General features: G+C 41.8%; 1 protein-coding gene across 2 annotated transcripts in view; it reads left to right on the forward strand.

Moving 5' to 3' along the window:
* The window catches only part of CDH4 (cadherin 4), a 1,160,485-nt gene that overhangs the window by 538,520 nt on the left and 600,143 nt on the right, over positions 1-21,822 (forward strand). The gene's annotated exons all lie outside the window — the stretch shown is intronic.

Here is a 21,822-nt window from a genome sequence, read left to right on the forward strand (position 1 = left end):
GATTTTCCGTACTCTGGGTTAAAGAAGAGCTGCCCATTAAAGTAGCAAGCATGTAATCTAATGGACAAAGGAGAAATAATATGTTGTAGTAGACTGCAGTTCGATTTCTTAGAAGAAATATCCATCTGGTTCACTTCCAAGCTGGGAGAGAGACACTGGAAACATGGAAGCTGATTGGAAAGAGGGTTTAATGGTGAACAAAACCATCAAGCACTTGGTCCTGGTGCAGCTGAACACATGAAGTTGAGAGTGAGGGGTTTTTATACCATCTCTTGGGCTTTGCACTAGAACTTCGTGTTCTTGTGCAAGAACATGTATTCTATTGGCTGTTTGTCATTGGCCGTATGGGGTCATATTTGTCTGAGCTCCCAGGTTTGTTTGAAGTTTGCTGGGTGATGCAATGTCGTTAGGAGATTGCAATGCAGTGAGCTTTGCGTCTTCTGCTAAATGGTCCTATTCAGAGGTGGTATTCAGCAGGTTCTGACCAGTTCTGGAGAACCAGTAGCGGAAATCTTGAGTAGTTCGGAGAACCGGTAAACACCACCTCTGACTGACCCCACCCCCATCTATTCTCTGCCTCCCAAGTCCCAGCTGATAGGGAGGGAATGGGGATTTTGCAGTAACCTTCCCCTGGAGTAGGGTGGGAATGGAGATTTTACAGTATCCTTCCCCTGCCACGTCCACTAACCCACGCCCAATAAGCCATGCCACACCCAACAAGCCATGCCCACAGAACCGGTAGTAAAAAAAATTGAATCCCACCACTGGTCCGATTATATCCCAAAGAGCCATGTCTTCTGCCTATTTTTAATATTTCCCAAAATATTTCATTCTTCTAGGAGGGGTAGCTTCACTCAAGCCTTACAAGCTCAGTAGTTAAGTCATTAGGAACATAGTTAGATTCCTAAATTAAAAGTCCCATATTTGAATCGCACTGTTGATTGTGATTGTTATTGAAGTATTTTTATTACATACGTCATTGTGTGTAATATCCGGCAAGAGGTGGAAACCTTGCCAGTGTGTGATGATCTCAAATACTTAAACAGAATCCTACTGGCATTTGCACCACATAAAATCCAGGGTGATGATAGCTATGATGTGTCCATGATGCTACTACAGGTGGACCTCGACATGTGTCCTCAATTGAGCCCAAAATTTCTGCGGCTAAGTGAGGCATTTGTAAAGTGAGTTTTGCCCCATTTCACAACCTTTCTTGTTAAGTGCATTACTGCACTTCTTAAATTAGTAACACAATTGTTAAGCGAATCTGGCTTCCCCGTTGACTTTGCTTGTCAGAAGGTCACAAAGGATGATCACATTGACCCTGGGACATAAATATGAGTCAGTTGCTAGGAATCTGAATTTTGATCATGGGACCATGGAAGTGTTGCATTGGTTATAAGTGTGAGAAATGGTTACAAGTGTGAGAATTTTTTCCCGTGCCGTTGTAACTTTGAATGGTCTTTAAAAGAACTATTGCAAGTCAAGGACAGTGGAAGACGTGAAGTAGGTGTCAGGGTTCCAACTAACACCCACAACGAAAGAAGGTCCATTTTATTAGAGATGTCATGTTGGCACATCTGGGAAAACTCGAATCTGAAAGCTTCCAGGTTTTCCCCACCCAAAGGAAAGTCCAAGTCCCAGCACCAGCACCCACAGGTCCATCACATGGTCCAATCAGGTACCATCCAAAACTGGAGATGCCTCCCAGTCACCTCATTGCAGCTGCAGGGCAAGGTGGCCTTGACTCTCTGAGAAAGGAATATTATTTTGACTATATATCACCCATACTCCGTATAATCCCTCCTCCCGTTTTCCCACAGCAGAAAATGTGGCAGGCCTGAAGGCCCAAATGTTAAAGATGGTGTCCATGTACTGACAGGACACCACACTAGGGGAAAGCAATCTCAATGTTTAATATTAACAATCCCCTTTTCAGCACTTAAAAATGTATAAAACTACAGGGGGGGAGAAGCAAGTTTTGTTTTTATGGTTTAAATTTATTTTCAGTTCCTTTTCATTTACGTTTTGTTTAATTGCTTCCAGATACGTTATTTTTTTAAAAAATGTAAACTGACATGAGACTTCGGTTGTCAGCAGGGCTTAAAATGAAATAAACTACAATTGCAGTTAATTTAAACTTAAGCAGCCATTATTCCTCTAGGGTGAGAGGAGGGAAATAGGATATTGTTATAAAAAGAAACCACGTGGTGATAATAAAAGCTTTTTTCATCCTATTCCCATTTTGCTTTTCTGTTCTTCCTATGGCTTTGTTTTATACAATACAATACAATATCAGAGTTGGAAGGGACCTTGGAGGTCTTCTAGTCCAACCCCCTGCCTAGGCAGGAAACCCTATACCGTTTCAGACAAATAGCTATCCAACATCTTCTTAAAGACTTCCAGTGTTGGGGCATTCACAACTTCTGGAGGCAAGCTGTTCCACTGATTAATTGTTCTAACTGTCAGGAAATTTCTCCTCAGTTCTAGGTTGCTTCTCTCCTTGATTAGTTTCCACCCATTGCTTCTTGTTCTACCCTCAGGTACCTCAACCATAGTTCGTTCACACTGCTCCTGACGGGTTTTTTAATTTTTTGGTTTTTGGAATTTTATTAGGGGATTTTAAATTGTGTTTTTTAATTGTCTTTATTCATCTGTCTACCTCCTCCATGTACACGTATTTGTTTATTCTGTGTGTGTATTGTCCATATTGTATTTTATGTGTTTTTTATTGTACGCCGCCCCGAGTCCTTCGGGAGAGGGTGCGGCTAAGAAATAAATTTTATTATTATTTATTATTATTATTGGAGAATAGTTTGACTCCCTCGTCTTTGTGGCAACCCCTGAGATATTGGAACAATGCTATCATGTCTCCCCTAGTCCTTCTTTCTCTTAAGCTAGACATACCCAGTTCCTGCAACCGTTCTTCATATGTTTTAGCCTCCAGTCCCCTAATCATCTTTGTTGTTCTTCTCTGCACTCTTTCTAGAGTCTCCACATCTTTTTTACATCGTGGCAACCAGAACTGAATGCAGTATTCCAAGTAAAGATGTTTTGAAAAGATGTGGCTCTTACTCGACTGGGCTTTTGTAAACGGGTATTTTTTTAAACGCCTCGTGAAAAATAAATAACTACAGGTCGGCTTCAACTTAACAACAGTTCATTTAATGACCAAAGTTATAATGTGACCAATGACCGTTTTTCACAGATATGACCTTTGCATCCTCCCCATGATCACGTGATCAAATTTTATGTGCTTGGCAACTGGTTCGTATTTATGACAGTTGCAGTGTCCCAGAGTCAATGTGATCTCCTTTTGCGACCTTCTGACAAGCAAAGTCAATGGAGAAGCCAGGTTTACTCAACAAGGTTACTAACTTATCAACTGCCGTGATTCACTTAACAAATGCAGCAAGAAAAGTTGTAAAATGGGGCAGAACTCACTTAACGAATCTCTCACTGAGTAACAGAAATTTTGGGCTCAGTTGTATTTTATTTGTTTCTTAAGTGTCCATTGGGAGAAAGATTGCTGGGGTTTCTAATCTTGGCAGCAGAGGGGTTGAGAGCCACTGCTTAGATGTTAAATTAATCATCCATAGGTTGAATAGTTACTTAGTTTTCCAAGTCTAGTCAATATAGATAGTCCTCGTCTTATGACCACAATTGAGCCCAAAGTTTCTGTTGCTAAGTGAGATATTTGTTAAGTGAATTTTGAATTGTGAAAGTTATCACCCAGCCCTCTCCCAGAAAAATGAAATATCCTAGGAAATATTGAAAAGGCAGAATATTATATTTCCCTGGATGTGAAAAGGAAGAAATGTGTTTTAAATTGAGAGTAGCTCCCTGTAGCTTCCTGCCTCCACCCACTTTGTCAATGGGCCATTAAGAAGGCCAAGCCAGTCCCTTTACATAATAAAGAGTTCTCCCCTTCAGCTCCAGGGGGATGGGATTAAGGCATGATAATATTGGCCCTTTACCCAACTCCCCACATGGCATCTGAGAACTCAACCAAACCTGGATTCAAAATGCAGCCTAGGGAGTTGCCCCTGCATGGCTCCATGGGAGTCTGACAACCAATTAGAAGACAAGCTCAAGATCAAAGGCCAGAGAGGGCATAAAACCAGGACTCAGCATCTCAGCCCTTCCTTCTCTTCTTCTCCACCAACATTGAAGCATGTGATTCCCCCTTTTCTGTTCAGGACTCAAGCCATGTGGTCCTGTCCACCATTAAACCATCTTTCCAAGCAGTCTCCATGTCTCCAGTGTCTTTTTCCCCACTTGGAGCCGAACCCAGAAGGACATTTCTTCCAACAGAACCATTTTATCACCTTTCTTGCCACAGTTGTTAAGTGAATCACTACACTTGTGAGATTAGCTGCACAGTTGTTAAGTGAAACTGGCTTCCCCATTGACTTTACTTGTCAGAAAGTCCCAAGATATGATCACATAACCCCAAGACACTGCAACCATCATAAATATGAATCTGTTGCATCTGAATTTTGATCTCGTGTTCTTGGGAATGCTGTAACAGTCGTAAGTGAGAAAAATGGTCGTAAGTTATTTTTTTTCAGTGCCATTGTAACTTCAAACAGTCAATAAATGAACTGTTGTAAGCTGAAATCTACCTGCATATCTTACCATAGCTCAGCGATGGCGAACCTTTTTTGGCTCGCGTGCCACAAGAGGGGGGAGCGCAGGAGGGTCGTGTGCGGGCGTGCCGCACCCATAATGTAACGTGCGACCTCCCCAGCTTTTTTCGCCCTCCCCAGGCTCCAGAGGCTTTATAGGAGCCTGGGGAGGGCGAAAAGAGCTTTCCCCGCCCCCCCGGAGGCTTCAGGGACCGTCCGGAGGCTTCCCTGAAGCCTTCAGAACGCTTAAAACCACCCTCCGAGCAAACCGGAGACTTCCGTGTTGCTCGGAGGGTCGTTTTAAGCGCTCCGAAGGCTTCAGTGAAGCCTCCGGACGGTCCCTGAAGCCTTCAGAACTCGGAGAGTCATTTTAAGCATTCCAAAGGCTTCAGGGAAGTCTCCGGATGGTCCCTGAAGCCTCCAGGGGGCGGGGGAGGCTCTTTTCGCCCTCCCCAGGCTCCTATAAAGCCTCTGGAGCCTGGGGAGGGCGAAAAATGGCTTTTAAAAAGGTGAACTCAGCTGGCCACCGTGTGCATGCGTGCCATAGGTTCGCCATCACTGCCATAGCTTGTGTGGGTGGATACAATCCCATGTGGTGGTGGACACATCTGAGATGTCATTTGAAAATAATCAAAATCTTGCAAGAATTCAGTCAAAATTGCCAAATCCCAAGAGTTTTTTTCTGGATGGTGAGAATGCTAAAAATCACACAGATTGGGCAATCTTACCAGATTTTCTTCATTTTGTTTTTTTAAAAATGGCACCAGTACCATTATGCTGTAGAAAGTTAGCACCCATCACCCTCCTTAAAGAATGAAATATTTTGAGGAATGCTTTAAAAAGGCAGGATAAAATATTTCCCCTAAAAGAGAAATAAAAAGGAAGACAGAAACTCGGAGCCCTAGCTGCTTACCCCCTCCCCCTTCCCCCAAGCCGATACTGAGCTGTGGCAGCTTTAGAAATGTAGATTTGGTAATCCATTACTCCCTGCAGCAAAGTCTGAACAAAGGCAGATTAGCTCTCAGGCAAGAACCAAAAGCCACAATAGAAATTATTGCATCACTCTCAGAAACTTCAACCAAAGGTAGCTCAGACAAACACCTAGGATTTGTACTTTGCCTATAGAGCCAGCTATGACCCCTACATGGCACCATGGGAGTCTGATAGACAGCCAATAGAATGCATGTCCGTGCACAGGAACAGAAAGCTCAAGTGCAAAGCCCAAGAGAAGGTATAAAAACTCCTCACTCTCAACTGCATGTGGTCAGCTGCACCAGAACCACAAATATGTGGTTCTGCTTCATCATTGAGCCATCTTTCCAATCAGCTTTCAGCCTCCATTTTGTCTCCAGTGCCTTTCTCCCAGCTTGGACCTGGACCTGGATATTTCTTCCAACAATACAGTGATTGTCACGGTCCGCTGAAGACCACACTGATTATGCTGTATGCATGGAGCCAGTGGCTATTTCAATCGACAAGCTAGATTTGAACAACCCTTGTTGAGAAACCGTGCAAAATATATCCCTCGTTAAATCTCTTTTCCAATGGTATTTTGTCACTCTTTTGTGTGGACTTCAACACCATAATTCTGGTTAGAACACAAATTCAGAGATGATCATTCTAGCTGTCACCGGTCCTGAGGTAATAATAAACTTTTCGAGAGTTGGTGTCAAGTGGGAGAGAGAGAGAGAGAGAGAGAGAGAGAGAGGGAGGGAGGGAGGGAGGGAGGGAGGGAGGAAGAGAGAGAGAGAGAGAGAGAGAGAGGGAGGGAGGGAGGGAGGGAGGGAGGGAGGGAGGGAGGGAGAGAGAGAGAGAGAGAGAGAGAGAGAGAGAGAGAGAGAGAGAGAGAGAGAGAGAGAGAGAGAGAGATCATTCTTGAGAATAAAACATTAAGGGATTTTTCCCCCCAGAGTGCTGCTATAAAAACTGAGGTTGTGGGTGGTTCATCTCTTAATATGGGTCCAGGTTTTCTTTTTGCAGGCCTCAGCTATTGCTGCCATGGAGGAAAATAGAATTCTGTCATCCGTTAAAGAAGGGAGAAATGCTGAGATGTTGTTTTAAATGTCAGCTTCAGGTTGTGGTTAGAAAGGATGTGCATTAGTTGTTATCGTAGGGATAACCTGTGCACCACTTTAGCTCTTAACTCAGTTGGTTTCACCCAACCCAAATTAATTCCATCTCAAAGTAAATAAATTAATTAAAGGCATATGTGGAAATTGGTTGCATTAGAAAAGGCACTAGGGAGCAGTGGTTGAGGGAAGGGCCTATTAATTAATTTCACAATAAATCCCCAATCTTGTGAAGATTTTTTTTGTTGTTGTTTTGGCTAGTTGCGGACTATTGTTAGAGCTTGTGCTTATCCATAATTATTAAGAAACTGGCTGCCTGTCTGGAAACACACTGGCTACGGTCTTCAAAATGTCGACTTCTCACCTCCCAAGCTAAATCAATTAGCAGCTCTATCTGCCAAGGTCAAAGGGTGCCTCATAGCAAGAGATCCCTTGTGTGAGATGCTAAGGAAAAACACCTTCGTGTCCGTCAGATTTCTTAATTGAATTGGCTCAAGATTGTGGTTTATGGCTCTCCATTATCCTGTAAGAAAACCTGAGGAGATCTCCCCTGCATCTCCAAAATTCACAAGTGCCTTGGAAAATAGTTTGACTCCCTCTTCTTTGTAGCAACCCCTGAGATATTGCAACACTGCTATCATGTCTCCTCTAGTCCTTCTTTTCATTAAACTAGACATACTCAGTTCCTGCAACTGTTCTTCATATGTTTTAGTCTCCAGTCCCCTAATCCTCTTTGTTGCTCTTCTCTGCACTCTTTCTAGAGTCTCCACATCTTTTTTACATCGTGGTGACCAAAACTGAATGCAGTATTCCAAGTGTGGCCTTACCAAGGCCTTATAAAGTGGTATCAACACTTCACGTGATCTTGATTCCATCCCTCTGTTGATGCAGCCTAGAACTGTGTTGGCTTTTTGGGCAGCTGCTGCACACTGCTGGCTCATATTTAAATGGTTGTCCACTAGGACTCCAAGATCCCTTTCACAGTTACTACTGTTGAGCAAGGTACCACCTATACTGTACCTTTGCATTTCGTTTTTGTTGCCTAAATGTAGGACCTTACTCTTCAAGCTACCGTAAGTCCACAGTAACACAGTGTTCCAATATTTGAGGAGCTGCCACAGAAAGAAAGGGATCAAGCTATTTTCCAAGGCACCTGAAGGCCAGACAAGAAATAATGGATGGAAACTAATCAAGGAGAGATTCAACCTGGAAATAAGGAGAAATTTTCTGACAGTGAGAACAATCAACCAATGGAACAGCTTGCCTGTTTCATCACTAGAGGCTTTCAAGGGGAGATTGGATTGCTATTTGTCAGAGATGGTGTAGGGACTCCTGCTTGGGCAGGGGGTTGGACTAGATGACCTACAAGGTCCCTTCCAACTGTGTTAATCTAATCCAATCTACAGTTTTAGGCTGCATTAATAGAGGGCGAGAATCAAGATCATGTGATTCTTAATACCCTGTGTAATTCTTTGGTAAGACCATACTTGGAATGATGCATCCAGTTTTGGTCACCATGATATAAAAATGATGTTGAGAGTCTGTAGAAGGACAATCAGGTAAAGAACAAAGGACCTGCATGACATATATCTCTGGTGAGAAAGGTCGTAAAATGGGGCAAAACTCACTTAACAAATGTCTCACTTAGCAACAGAAATTTTGGGCTCAGTTGTGGTTTTAAGTCGAGGACTACCTGTAATGTTAAAACAGAAATACTAGAAACTGGGAGCCCGTGAGTTCTAGTCCTGCCTTAGGTATTTAAGCCATCTGGTTCACTTTGGGCCAATCATTCCCTCTCAGCCCAACCTACCTCACAGGGTTGTTGTTGTTGATGGGAACAACAGGAGGAAGGAGCATTAGGTATGTTAACTGCCTTGAATTATTTCTAAAAACAATAAAGATATAAATAAATAAAAATTAACAAAGAAAAGAAAATACACAATTAAGGAAGGCTCTCATTTTAACACAATAGAAATCAACTGGTTTTCCAGGAGTTTCTGATGATTAAGGGAAAGGGAAAGTTCCCCACGCACATATGTGCTAGTCATTCCCAACTCTAGGGGGCGATGCTCATCTCCGTTTCAAAGCCGAAGAGCCAGCGCTGCCCGAAGACGTCTCTCTGTGTGTATGTGGCCGGCATGACTAAATGCTGAAGACGCACGGAACGCTGTTACCTTCCCACCAAAGGTGGTTCCTATTTTTCTACTTGCATTTTTTACATGCTTTCGAACTGCTAGGTTGGCAGAAGCTGGGACAAGTAACGGGAGCTCACTCCGTTGAGCGATGTTAGGGATTCGAGCCGCTGAACTGTCGACCTTTCTGATCGACAAGCTAAGCATCTTAGCCGCTGAGCCACTGTGTCCCATTCTTCTGGTGATTAAAATACCTCTATTAAAATACCTCTATTAAGGGGAGGCCATCATTTACCATTTGAGTATTTTGCTGAGGTTCCTAGTTGACAAACTGCAAAATAAATTAGGTATCAGGTTTCATGTCCAACTCATAAAGCTGACAAAAGAAGAAGGTTCTAAAGGACAAATTTGGGGGGGGGGGAATAGATGAGATCGCTATTATTTCACACCAGAAACCTTTCTCCTCTGCCAATAGGCTTATGAAGATCTATTAACTTTCTGAGCCTTGAGGAGAGGAAAGTTTGTTGTCTCTGGAGAAATAATAGGTTAGCGTTTGCTTAGGAGAGGTGACAAATACGGCTCTTATTACTTTTATGAGGTGTGTCCTGGGTGGTTCTGACAAACAGCCACAATAAGATTTGTGGCTTTTCATTTTTAACGGTGATTTTTAACTGTCTAAATGTGATGTAGTTTGTTACCTCCTCCGTGCATGTATGTCCTTGTATATATGTATGTTTATGTGTCTGTACATATGTTTTGTGTTTTATATGTTCTATTGTACGCCGCCCCGAGTCCTGTTCTGGAAAGGGAGCGGCTAATAAATTCAAATTTTTTATTATTATTATTATTATTATTATTATTATTATTATTATTATTATTATTATTATTATTATTATTATCCTCATCTTTACATCCTAATTTTATCAGAAGTGGCCTACACATCTCATACTAAACTGGGATTTGTTTCGCTGTGGACTACTAAACAAGCCAGAGTCAATTCTGCAGATGAGCAAAATGGCCACAGTTTATTCAATTCTTCACTCTGCCTTTGATTGGCTACTAGCTTATAACCCGGCGTTGCCCGGGTATTTATAGACATTGAAGTCTTTGTCTGACAGGGAGCCATTGAGAGGGACCTTTCTTCCTCCTACTCCCATGCCCATCATCCCTGCCCCCTCCCTTCCCCCTACCATGCACTCTTCTTTTTCGCCCTGTCTACAATCTTGGCACTTTGCCCCAAATCCATCAGGTGCTTCCCCATTGGTCACTTGTCAGTGGTCATTCCCCACTGGAGGGCGAACGTCATGTCTGGCTTTCCAGAGGAAGCTGTGGAGGAACTGACATCATAAATAATTGCTGCTCTAGAATGCTGCACTCGCTTTCCTTAGCGGACCAGGCATTCCAGAGTTATGCTGGAACGAACACACACACACAGATACACACACACACAAGGGCTGTCTCCCCCCCTCCCCCATTTTTGTTTGTACAGAGTAGGTCATCTGTGTGCCAAGTTTGGTTGAAATTGCTCAAGGCGCTCCAGTTATGCTGGAACATACGTACATACATACATACTGCCTCACACCTGTAAAATGTTCACAAGGTGTTTGGGTAGAGCACAAACACAGGCCAGGAATAAGCCATAATTATAAAGAAATGTGAGATTTATAAACCAGTAAATACTCATGGTTTTAAAGTATTATTTCTTATCTTAATTAGGAATAGCCAATCTTCGCAACATTAAGACTTGTGTACTTCAACTCCCAGAAATCCCCAGCCAGCCATGCTAGCTGGGGAATTCTGGGAGTTGATGTCTTAAAGTTGCCAAGGTTGGACACCTCTGTCTTAAATCTTCATTTGTCTCCTGAGGAGAGTTTGGAATTAAAAAAATACACAAAATCTGGAAACAAACAATCTTAAGTTATATTTCAAGCAGTCCTTTGATCTTTACCGGATTGTCTTTGTAGACATCTTACAAGGAATTGATTAAGAAAACAATCTAAAGTATTTCAGCATATTCTTTGTTGGGCACTCCAAAAATAGGGCAGAAAGTGATAGTTGGAACAGATGCTAGATGATGTACATTGGGCTCTAGACAGATTTTTGGGAGCAGAACAAAGCACCAGTATCAATAACTCATGACCTACATCAGGGGTGTCCAAACTTGGGAACTTTTAAGACTTGTGGACTTCAACTCCCAGAATTCCCCAGCCAGCTGGCTGGGGAATTCTGGGAGTTGAAGTCCACAAGTCTTAAAGTTCCCAAGTTTGGACACCCCTGACCTACATGATACCAGGGCTAGTTATTTGAACTAGATACTTTTTCCTGATACTATTTAGATCTTTGGTCCTTCGAAGAGAGAATACGGTTTCTTTTTTCCCCCATTTAGTGGAATGTTCTTTTGGAGAAGCTCTTTTGAAATGTATTTTGATGAATTTAACTTGTCTTTTTATGTACACTGAGAGCATATGTACCAAAGACAAATTCCTTGTGTGTCCATTCACACTTGGCCAATAAAGAATTCTATTCTGTTCTATTCTATTCTATTCTATTCTATTCTATTCTATTCTATTCTATCCTAAATCTGTATGTGGCCTTTCCAGTGCTAAGAGAAAGACCTTTTACATTCTCTGATGTGTTTAATAGCTTGTTTGGGTTCATAAAATTGAAATCATGAAGAGATCTTCAAAGCTTTAAGGTAACCTTCCTGTCAGGGTTCCAAATGGCATCCAAAAGTAAATCAGAGTCGAAGGCAAAGTATTGCTCAAAGAGAACCATGTTGGCACATCTGGGAAAACCCGAATCTGAAAGCTTCCCGGGTTTTCCCCACCCAGTTGAAAGTTCAAGATCTTGCCCCTACACCCACAAGTCCATCACGTGGTCCAATCTCCCACTGCCATGCTGGCAGCTTCCACCCATCCAGTTCCGGTCAGGTGCAAATTTGCCAAGACAAAGGATGACCTTGGCTTCCTAGAAAGAATTTTGTTTTGGCTACAAAGTAAATAACTCCGTACAATCCCCCCTCCCATTTTCTCACAATAGAAAATGCATAGGAAAATAATACAAAGTGTGGCAGGCCAAAGATCCAAAAGAAAAGATGGCTGCAGGCCTGACACTTCCTATGACTTGGTATGGATGCTTCATGGGTCTTTCAACCAGGTCTACATGCATGCATGCATGCATGCATACATACATACATACATACATACATACATACATACATACATACATATGTATGCATATTCAGACATGTGGGGCTGCCAGCAAATTTTCTCCAAATGTGTTAGAACCATTTCCTTAAAGCAGGGGTCAGGGGTGACAAGCTCAAGGCCTGGGGGCGGATCAGACCTGCAGGGTGCTTAAATCTGGCCCGCAGGGACACCTTGGGAGCAGCAAAGGACTGGCCCATGGTGCCACTATCAGCAAAAACGGAGCTCAGGAGGGCTGTGTGCGGCCCTCCCGAGCTCAGTTTCCATTGGAAGAGGTTGCAGGAGGCCATCGCAGTCGAAAACAGAGCTCGGGAGCCTGTTTTTGCTAGCAGAGCACTCTGGCCGCCGCCACTGTCCTCAACATGAGTGATGCCCAGCTGGCCATGCCCATCCTGGCCCCCCGAGGTCAAACACTACCCTGATGCGGCCCTCAATGAAATTGAGTTTGACAGCCCTGCCTTAAAGCATCAGCAGTTCCATTCATCCTCTCTCAAAGCCTGAGATTAAACAAATGGTTTGAATGTACACAGATAATCCTTGATTTACCATCATTCTTTTAGTGTCTATTTGAGGTTAGAAGAGCACTGGAAAAAGTGACTCGAGACTGTTTTTCACACACTCATAACTGTTGCAGCATCCCCATGGTCACATGATCAAAATTCAGGCCCTTGGCAACTGTCATGTACTTATGACGGTTGCAGTGTCCTGAGGTCATGTGATCACCTTTTGCAACCGTCTGACGAACAAAGTCAATAGGGAAAGTCACTTAACAGCTGAGTTACTAACTTAACAAGTGCAGTAATTCACTTAAGGAATGTAGTAAGAAAGGTCATAAAAATAGGGTGAAACTCACTTAACGACTGTCTGGCTTAGCAACAGAAATTTGGGGCAAAATTGTTGTCCTAAGTCGAAGACTACCTGAAATGCGGTATGTATATATGTGTTCAAACTCCATTAATATTTATTTGTAATTATTTTGAAAGTGTAGGCAGCTGTCCTGTTTAGATATTTCTATTAATTAGGCTTTTATGTTTATTGTTTATTCTTTGTATTCTGCTTTATTTTTAGTCTGTGAGTCTATGCTATAACCTTCTATTTTTGTCAGCTAACTGGAGAGGTTTGTTGTTAGATAGGATTGACATTTTATTTTATTTTATTTAGAAAAAAAGGGAGATTTTAAAAACTTTCGGTCATAAAAAATACATTAGTGTTTTTTATTGCACAAGAATAACGTGTGTTTAGAAGCAGCCTAACTTTCATCAAGTTTCATCTACTTTATTTTTCTCCTCTATGTAAAGAAATTCTGCTTTCATATCAAGCTTTTCTGGTGCTAATTATACATGGACTATTGATTAATGTATGAAGCTTGGAGCCCAACACAGGGCTATTTTCACAAGGTTTCAATTCTATCCTTTAATGAATAACTCCTTAATATTTTATCATTAGGCTGTAAAATAGAAAAAAAATAAGCAAATATAAAATGTCTAAGTTGCCTCTGTGCAACTTTATTATCTTATTCCTAAGGCCTATTTCCAATCAGAGATACACATATACATAAAGATACATTTGTGGAATATTTTACTTTATTTAGCTTTTTATCACAGCTTTTTTACTTTAAAAATAACTGATAATCCGGTATTGCCGGGATATTTATTTAAAGGGGGAAAACGACCGGACCAAACGTAATTTCCAATGTCGGATTTCCCCCCTTACTAGAGGGAGCCTCTTTGTGGAGTACTGTGAAGTCGTTACCATGGAAACTCCACTTCACTGTACAGTAGAAGCCATTTTACGGAAGTACAGTAGAAGCCATTTTAAGGCACAACAGGCTGCATCTTAACAGAACACACACATTGAGGGTTGTTAGGGGTGTCTTACCCCCACAGTATCTGTTTCCAGAGAGTAAGTCATTTGTGTATCACGTTTGGTTGAAATTGTGAAATTCCAGAGTTATGCTGGAACACACACACACACACGCACGCACACACACCCCAAAACCACCATATATATATGTATGTATGTATTTTTGTTACAATCCCTGGTATGCCCCTGGTATGCCTACAACCCCTGGTATGCCTAACTGATAAGGAGGCGAGCCTGTGGCTTAGTGGCTAAGACTCCTGCCTAAGATATAATACAGCCCAGGTTCAAATCACAGTAAGGGTATGGCTAGCTGATGAGAGCTAATTAGCTCGAAATAGATCTATACTAGTCTCCCTTTATTTATTTATCAGTACAAATACTATATATATATATATATATATATATATGTATGCTGGTTTTGTTGTATTCGGGTCTTTTCCCGTGTAAGGTTGAGATTGTCTTTGCAACGTTTCGGCAGGATCACACCTGCCATCTTCAAGCTGTGGGCCCACAGCTTGAAGATGGCAGGTGTGATCCTGCCGAAACGTTGCAAAGACAATCTCAACCTTACACGGGAAAAGACCCGAATACAACAAAACCAGCATACCTACACCCGTGAAAATCTACGAAAACAAATATATATGTATGTATATATATATATATATATATATATATATATATATATATATATATATATATATATATATATATATATATATACACACATGCATACATACATACATACACACACACACACACACACACACAAACACATATACATATACATATACATATACATATACATATACATATACATATACATATACATATACATATACATATACATATACATATATATATATATATATATATATATATATATATATATAATCTATCTATCTATCTATATAATCTAGGTAGGTAAGTAGGTAGGTAGGTAGGTAGGTAGGTAGGTAGGTAGGTAGTTTCTATAATATTTTCCTCACAACCACCCTGTTAGGTGGGCTAGACTGAGAGAGAATGATTGGCCCAAAACCACCTAGCCAGCTTTCATGCATAAAGGAGAACTACAACTCACCATCACCTGATGATTGCTCACAGTTTGGCTGCCTAAGGCAGAACTAGAACTCACAGTCTCCTGGTTTCTAGGCCAGCCTCTTAACCACTACATCAAACTGACTCTATAATTTATTTTAATATAACTCATCATCTAATGTTACCAAGTAATTACTCTCTGGACTGCATTGGATGTTAGGATTTGTGTTTTTGGGACATGTGCTCCTCTTGTTTTGTCTCAAGGTTTAAAACTAGCTATGTTCTAGACTGAATGTTCTTACCAGGCCAAAATAAAGTAAATCCCCGGTAATCCCCTCCATTATATTCAGTGGGGTTTTGTTTCTTTTTGGCAATTTGATTTAGACCCGAACAAGCCTCCTCTTGTTTTTCTTACTCCAAATGCATTCATCCATCCATCAGTTGGTTTGGTAATTTCAGAATCTCGGTTGATTACCATAACTGTTCATTCAGCATTTTTCAATGATCAAATTCTTCATGGGTATTATCTCTTTACATTTAAAAAAACAAACAAATACTGTTAAGTGTTAAAAAGAGACAAACATAATGCCTGTGTGAATCTTGAGTGAATTTGCAACTGGCAACTAAAAGCCAAAAGTGGTAGGCATTTTTGTTTCAAGAATAGAACATAGAATAATAGAGTTCGAAGGGACCTTGGAGGTCTTCTAGCGCAACTCCTTGCTCAAGCAGGAGAGCCTATACCATTTCAGATAAAGTCCCCAGTGATGGAGCACCCATGACTTCTGAAGGCAAGCTGTTCCATTGGTTGATTGCTCTTACCATGAGGAAATTTCTCCTTAATTTTAGGTTGTATCTCTCCTTGGTTAGTTTTCCATCCGTTGTTTCTTCTCTTTGCCATTTGGTGCTTTGGAAAATAGTTTGATCCCCCTCGTCTCGGTTGGATCCCCTCAAATATTAGAAACCTGCTATCATGTCTCCCCTAGTCCTTCTTTTCAATTAACTAGACATACCCAATTTCTGTAACTGCTCTTTGTTATTGTTCTTGCTTTAAATTTTGAGCTGATAAAGATGGAAGAAAGGAATGCAATTAGAGGGTTAGACAACAATAGGAAATGGTGAAGATTAGACTAGTTGATGAAATGACTTTTCCTGGTGGAAATTAAGAATGGAAAATCTGGTCACTAAGGAAGATCAAATGCAAAGAGACTTGGAAGTAATGGCTAAGAATTTATTTATGAAAATTTAAATATTTTAGATTTTTTATGAAAGCCTGCTTACATTCCCCACCTCTCCGCTCGGGTGGGTTGGGTAGATATAACTGGGAAAAGATGGTCTTTCAGATAATCTGGCCCCAAACCATGTAGAGTTTTGAACCCTGAACCTTGAATTGGACCAGTTGCAGATTGATAGCCAATGCAGCTCCTGTAGGAGAGATGACACGCATGCAGAGGTGATATTCAGCCAGTTCTGACTGGTTCTTTTGAAATGGTAGTGGCAATTTTGAGTCATTCTGAGAACTGGCAAATACCACCTCTGGCAGGCTCCACCCCCATCTATTCTGTCTCCTGAGTCCTAGCTGATTGGCTGGTCTAATGGAGCTAGAAAGCAGGTTAATGGGATGGGGAGGGAATGGAGATTTTACAGTATCCTTGCCCTGGAGTGGGGTGAAAATGAAGATTTTGCAGTATCCTTCCCCTGGAGTGGGAAGGGAATAAAGATTTTGCAGTATCCTTCCCCTGGAGTGGGAAGGGAATGGAGATTTTGCAGTATCCTTCCCCTGGAGTGGGAAGGGAATGGAGATTTTGCAGTATCCTTCCCCTGGAGTGGGAAGGGAATGGAGATTTTGCAGTATCCTTCCCCTGGAGTGGGAAGGGAATGGAGATTTTGCAGAATCCTTCCCCTGGAGTGGGAAGGGAATGGAGATTTTACAGTATTCTTTCCCTGGAGTGGGGTGAAAATGAAGATTTTGCAGTATCCTTCCCCTGGAGTGGGAAGGGAATGGAGATTTTGCAGTATCCTTCCCCTGGAGTGGGGAAGGAATGTAGATTTTTACAGTATCCTTGCCCTGGAGTGGGCTAGAAATGGAGATTCTACAGTATCCTTCCCCTGCCATGCCCACCAAGCCACGCCACGCCCACGGAACCATAAAATAAAAAAAATGAATCTCACTACTGCACATTTGCACACCTAAGCCTGCACAAAACCTGTGGGACACTGCATGTTGAACGAATCAAATCGTCTGGATACTTTTCAAGGGCAAATAATGCTATGGACTGCAAGCAATGATTCTTAGACCAAAGGAAAATGGATCACTTTGGGTGTGTGATGTGAGTGGATGATGGATGAGAAGAATACCTGTTTTGAAGCAACGGAGGCAACAGAGAAGGTAGATGAATGGCCTTAAAGACATTATGTGAAAGTCCTAGAGCACCTACAAATTATTACTAGAGATAGTCACGGTGGCAAGCATTTGTCCACTGACTCACCAGGGACCAAACTTGGCTCAAGGGTACTTACATAACCAAACTTCTGCAGACATGGAAGATATATTAGTATTATTATCTCCGCAGGAAAGTGTGAGATGCTCCTTCAGAAGGTGCCCTCTGGTCATTCATTCAGCCCTGTCATGCCATCTTCCAGGAGATTCTGTTCCTTTTGCCAAGATTCACCTTACTTAGGCTTGGCTGAATTGTCCTTGACAGGTTTCTTGAAGGACAAGAAATTTGGTCTGCATTTTTCATAGTATTATGGGATTCTTGTGTTTGAGAGGGGGGGAGGGAGGGAGGGGGAGGGAGAAAGAGATGTAGAGAAAGATCAAGATGGAGGGAGAGAAACAGAGGGTGGAAGGAGGATGAGAGAGGGAGGAAGAGAGACAGAGGGAGGGAAGGAGAGGGAGAGAGAGGGGATGGAGGGAGAGGGAGAAATAGATGTAGAGAAAGATCAAGATAGAGGGAAGGAGAGAAACAGACAGGGTGGGAGGAGGATGAGAGAGGGGAAAGAGAAAGACAAAGGGAGGGAAGGAGAGGGAGAGAGGAAGATGGGGAAGAGAGAGGGGGATATAGGGAGAGGGAAAAAGAGATGTAGAGAAAGAACAAGAGGGAGGGAGGGAGGGAGAAAAACAGACAGAGAGTGGGAAGAGGATGAGAGAGGGAGGAAGAGAGAGACGGAGGGAGAGGGAAAGAGAGAGGAGAGAGAAGGAGAGTGAGAGAGAGAGGGGAAGATAGAGTCAGACAGACAGAAGGAGGGAGGGAGAGACATTGGCAGGGGGAGAGAGAGAGAGAGAGAGATCTGGCAACTTGCCTTTTTTTCTTATATATGGCATTGTCTATGTTGTTGTTTTAATCATGGTATTTAACGATTGTCAGTGAACGTGAGTACATTTCATAATGTGCGGAAATTAACTCAACACCTGTTGCAAATGTTCCCTGTGTTTCCCTTCAATGTGAGCAAAGCTCCTTAACATTCAATCCCTAAATTAACTTCTATCCCAGTCAATCATAATGCAATGCTTCATTTTATTAGTGTGAATTATTTATATTGTGAGAAGCAATTTATCAGATTGGGATGACTGAAAAAGACAGAGAAGAAACAAAGCCGCAGAACAAGGAGGAACACAAATTGCAAAATTAAATTAAAAGTGGGAGGAGGAAGAGGCAGGGATGGAAAAGAAGAGGGGGGGGGGAGAGGAAAGAGAAGAAAAAAATTAGGAATATATAGGTACAGATACATTAAGGGGAAATAGACACATTTTAAATACCCCCATTTGGTAATTCTACCCAGAACGTTAGAATATGTGGAAGTAATGTATTCAAGGAAAATGTTAACATTGCTAATAATGTACAAATAGTCCTCACTTTATGATCATAATTAAGCCCAATATTTCCATTGCTAAGTGAGAAAGGTTTTAAGTGAACTTTGTCCCATTTTACAACCTTTCTTCCCATGGTTGTTAAGTGAATCACTTCAGTTAATAACACAGTTGTTAAGTGAATCTGGCTTCCCCATTGATTTTGCTTGTTAGAAGGTCACAAAATACATGCCAAATGTCCGAATTTTGATCACATGACCATGGGGATGCTGGAACAGTCATAAGTACGAAAAATGGTCATAACTCACTTTCTTTGGTGCTGTTGTAACTTGAAATTAACAGTAAATGACTGGTTTAAAGTATAGGTAAGAATTTACCTGTACATTAAAGGGAAATGGGCACATTGTAAATGCTCACATTCAATCCTTCTGTCCAGAATTCTTGAATAATATGGAAGTACTCTTATTAAGGGAAAATGCTAATATTGCTAATAATTTAGAGTTCCTATTGGAAAAAAAATGTATCTTTCATTTTAGAGCTTTTCAAAACTGGGCAGTGTTAGGCTTCAGGGTTTAAATTTATGCCCCCCAAACTCTTTTACTATTTCAGTTGTTTTTGTTTTTCCTCTCTCTTTCCAAATGGCCTAACTATCTTTAAGTGTATATTTTTCTTTCTTTTTAATTGGAAATAAAACTAGGTAGAGTTTTACTTTGATGGCATGAGGACTTCACTAATTTCAGCCAGTTGGTACTGTGTGTGTGTGTGTGCGCGCCCGCGCCATGTTTTTCCCGAAAATAAGACAGGGTCTTTATTTTCTTTTGACCCCTGAAATAAGCACTTGACCTTATTTTCGGGGAGGTCTTATTTTTTTTGAGGTGCAGGAGGCTGCAAGTGTGCTGCTTTTCGGGGAGGCTTATTTTCGCAGGAGGGCTTATTTTAGTGCATGTGCTCAAAACCCCGATTGGACTTATTATCCGGGGAGGTCTTATTTTCGGGAAGCCAGGGTATAGACATATATCTCTATCTCTATCTCTTTATCCATCTCCATCTCCATCTCCATATCCATATCCATATCCATATCCATCTATATCTATCTATCTATCATCTATCTATCTATCTATCTATCTATCTATCTATCTATCTATCTATCTATCTATCTATCTATCTATCTATCTATCTATCTATCTATCTATCTATCTATCTATCTATCTACCAGTATACATACACACACACAGAGAGAGAGAGACTTATATATATACACACACATGGATGGAGGGGAGAGAGAGAACACACTATGTTCATCTATAGGCATTCATAGCATTAAAGTTGTTAAAACCTCCTTCTTTCAAGCATCGAAAGCTTTCTTTTTTGAGATAACCCTCTGCTTTCTGTAAAGTAACAAGTGCAATTGTTCTGTAAATAACTGTGGCAAGTAAGGCCAGCTTCTATAATCTTTTAAGACAGACAACTATCGAGAGAAAGAAGTATGAAATAATAATAATTTTTTTAAAAAAACCATACACCTCAATTTTTGGTAATGCTGAGAGCTTTCCCAATGGAGCGCCTCCATCATTTGAAAAGGACAAAGGCCAGTCCCAGCCTTTCAAAGTCTTTGAATTCCTTGAGTGGGTACATCAATCGGGTCAAACGAAGTATTTGTTGCAGATGGTTAGTGAAAATTCCAGTGACTTGGACTGTGTGAAAAGATGTAAATCTAAAAGGCCTAAGGGACAGATTGGCCTGAGGCTGGCCGCTATCCTGTTCACCCCCAAGAAGACCCTTAAAACCTGGCTTATCAACTAGCATAGGGAATCGCTTGATAGACCAGAGCAGTAATGGCTAATCTTTTTATCATTGCGTCCGGAAAGTGTACACCCATAATGCAATGTGCTCACGACACACACACTCTGCATGCTCCACCCCCTGTACATGCAACCCCCTGTGTCCTGTCCCCCCCCCCCACAACAGCACGTTCAACCTTCCATGCGACCCCCGCGCCCCATTTTGGGCCTCCCTGAAGCCTCCTGGGACCAAATACGGGGAGCAGGGGGTGCACCACCTGCCACGCTCCCCCCCGCATGCACATACATCTCCTGTATGCTCAGCAGAGACCCGAAAATCAGCTGGCTGGTGGAAGGCAGAGGCGCATGTGCTCTGGAGCTGAGCTGGGGCGACGGCTCGTGTGGCCGCTGAGAGGGCTCCGGAAGCCACCTGGGGCACGCCTGCCATCACTTCACCATCACGGGACTAGAGCATCTTAGATGGTTTTATGACAATTAATGCAATGCTGTACAGGTAATCCTTGACTTACAATCATTTGTTTAGCGACTGTTTGACACTTAAAATGATTTTTGACAGTTTTTCACACTTATGACTGTTGCCACGATCACATGATTAAAATCTAAACACTTGGCAACTGGAATGTATTTATGACAGTTACAGTGTCTGGGATCATGTGATCCCTTTTTGCAACCCTCTGACAAGCAAAGTCAATGGGAAAGCCAGATTCACTTAACAACAGTGGTGGTATATGACTGGTACGCCCTGGTATGGCTGTACCAGTGCCTGCTAGGAGCACCGCGTATCGTTCCGGTACGGTGCTCCAGAGGGCTTCCCGCCCGCCCTCCTTGCCTGTATTTGAGCCGATCGGGGCTTTCGCACATGTGCAAGGAGCGTACGGTGCCTGGTAAGTATACACACGTGTGCTGCGCCCATGCACATGGTGAACACCGGGCCCCCTTGCAACGTACCGGAACCCACCACTGCACAACAACCATGTTACTAACTTAACTATTGCAGCGATTTACTTAACAACTGTGGAAGGAAAAGTTTAAAAAATGGGGCAAAACTCATTTAACAACTGGCTTGGTTAGCAACGGAACTTTTGGGCTCAGTTGTGGTCATAAGTCGAGTACTACCTGTATGTTTTCCTGCCATTTTGTGTTTTTTAATTTATTTTTATCTTGTTTTGATTTTAATTTAAATTGGATTAAATTGTCGAAGGATATGCCTGTTGCCCAGAGTCACAATCAAATCAAATCAAATCAAATCAATATTCAGCCATAGATCAGCAGATCAGAA

Source organism: Natrix helvetica (assembly GCF_964273705.1).
Source record: "Natrix helvetica genome assembly, chromosome: 3".
Taxonomy (NCBI): domain Eukaryota; kingdom Metazoa; phylum Chordata; class Lepidosauria; order Squamata; family Natricidae; genus Natrix; species Natrix helvetica.